This window comes from Crocodylus porosus, unplaced genomic scaffold (assembly GCF_001723895.1).
Source record: "Crocodylus porosus isolate Cpor-Errol unplaced genomic scaffold, CroPor_comp1, whole genome shotgun sequence".
Classification (NCBI taxonomy): Eukaryota; Metazoa; Chordata; order Crocodylia; family Crocodylidae; genus Crocodylus; species Crocodylus porosus.
Window position 1 is genome coordinate 92,451,862 of NW_017728886.1, and position 2,019 is coordinate 92,453,880.

Here is a 2,019-nt window from a genome sequence, read left to right on the forward strand (position 1 = left end):
TTTTTAATAAGTGCTGGGGGCTGGGGCAGCCATTGCCGGGCTACGAGAGGGCAAGAGATGGGCCTGACCTGGCTGATTCAGAGTTTTTGCAGCAGCTGAATCTCCAAATCAGATTCAGCTGACTTGAATCAGGGAGTTTCTCGAGCTGGGTCAGTGTCAGGTAGGCTGTGGAAAGCAAGGCATGTGGAAACTGAGGAGGCCTGGCCCAGCGGGACAGGCTTGTGGGCTTGGTGGTGAGTGGGGCCTGTGGGGAAAGGCAAGTGGGGTGTGGAAGGGCAGAGGCAGGAGGCCTAGCCACAGTGCTGGGTTGGGTTGGGGTGAGCCGGCCAGCTAGCGAAGGCGTGCGACCTGGTGGGCCCTGCACCTGGTTTTCGTGGGGCTGGTGTGTGTGGCTGGTGGTGGTTGGGTGAGAACAGCTCAAGGCTGGCAGGTGTGAGTGCCAAAGAGAGGCCAGGGCTCACGGGGAGGCAGGGTACAGAGTGGGGGGGCCGAGCAGGAGAGGCGGTGATGGTAGCCTGAGTACTGGGTCCTGGGTGGGTGGACCTGGTGCTTTTGGGCATGTGTAACATGAAGCTCCAAAAAGGGGCAAGCGTGTTGCCTTTGATAGCTCAGCTGGTAGAGCGGAGGACTGTAGGGTGTTGGGCAAGATATCCTCAGGTGGCTGGTTCAAGTCCGGCTCGAAGGAACGCCTCCCTTTTGGGGCTTGCATAGGAAAGCTGTGCGCCTGGGGGTGGCAGGGACAGCATGCATGGAAGGTGAGCGCAGGTGAGTTGTGCAAGGGGGCAGCAAACGGGCCTTCTGGCTGGCTGGGAGGCGCTACCCCTGCCAAAAGTTCTGTCTCTCTCTGTGTGAGCACATGTGGGATAGGCAGCAGGGGCGTGGCTGGCACACCGGTGGCCAGGCAAGTGGCAGCCAAAGGAAGGCCAGAGGGCTGCCGAAGCCCAGGATTGATTCAGGGACCTTTAGATCTTCAGTCTAACGCTCTCCCAACTGAGCTACTTCGGCTGGCTGGGTGAGTGGGTGGCTCTGGCTGGGGCCTTCATCCTGAGGCCCGGAGCTCAAGGTGGAAGGCTAGGCTGGAGGTGCCTGGGCCTCCTGCCTGGCTCCCAGACCTGTGGTTGCTTGGCCAGCGCCCGTGCTCGACAAAGGAGGCCCAAGAAGTGGCCTGGGCTGGGGAGCCTGCAGCTGCCAGGCTCCAGGCTGGCCTACTTGGCAGGGGCTGGGGTTGAGGGCCAGGACCTGTGGCCTCCTTTGTGAGGTCACTGGCCTTGTGTGGCCAGGGCTGGAGGCAATGCAGCCATGCCAGGCAAGCAAAACCAAGCCTGGATGGCTAAGCTGAGCCAAAGGCTACCCAGGTTGGCTGTGGGCGAGGCCCGTTTGGGGTGGGCAGCGAGTGTGATCCCGCGCTTGGTGCATGGGACTCTGCGGGCAGCGCGTCTCTCTTTTCAGACAGGTGTTTCTCGCGCCGGGCTAGTGTCAGGCTTTGCACAGGCCTACAACAAGCTACCTATAGATTGTGAAATTTCCACTGTTGGAAATTGTCAAGAGCACGTTGGTCTGAAACTTACTGGGATTGTTTAGTCAGAGATGATCCTACTTTGAGCAGGAAACTGGACTAAATGTCCTCATGTGGTCCCTCCAGCCCTTCTTTCCTATTATCCTAATCCATTTTGCTTCTTCCTGTAGATTATTGCTAGAAAAGAGAAAGGGAAAAAGAAACACCATCCAAACTGGCATCTGAGGAGACTTTTGTTCTTGGCCTAGTCAGTGAGCAGCAAGAAATTCCACGATAAATAAGTAATACACCAAAGCTCATCTGTATTTGTACAAACAAATTGGGTAGAGAGAGGAGGCCCAGAACATTGGGAGGCTGTAACTGAATCTTTTCTTGTAACTGCCCACAAAAAAAGAAGTACTAGCAAGGAAGATGGGACCTAACTTCCCTGAACCTGTAAGTACAGATGCATATCAAATGATAAGGGGGTGGGGGGTTTCTAATTTGGTCCATGACATTTTGAA

General features: G+C 56.3%; 2 non-coding genes across 2 annotated transcripts; one reads left to right on the forward strand and one right to left on the reverse strand.

Moving 5' to 3' along the window:
- The first annotated feature begins 597 nt into the window (after window positions 1-597).
- On the forward strand, window positions 598-685 carry TRNAY-GUA. Its single transcript is given in 2 exon segments — window positions 598-634; window positions 650-685. It is a non-coding gene; the product is annotated as a tRNA-Tyr (tRNA).
- A 247-nt stretch (window positions 686-932) lies between these two features.
- On the reverse strand, window positions 933-1,005 carry TRNAF-GAA. The gene has a single exon. It is a non-coding gene; the product is annotated as a tRNA-Phe (tRNA).
- Window positions 1,006-2,019: the final 1,014 nt, after the last annotated feature.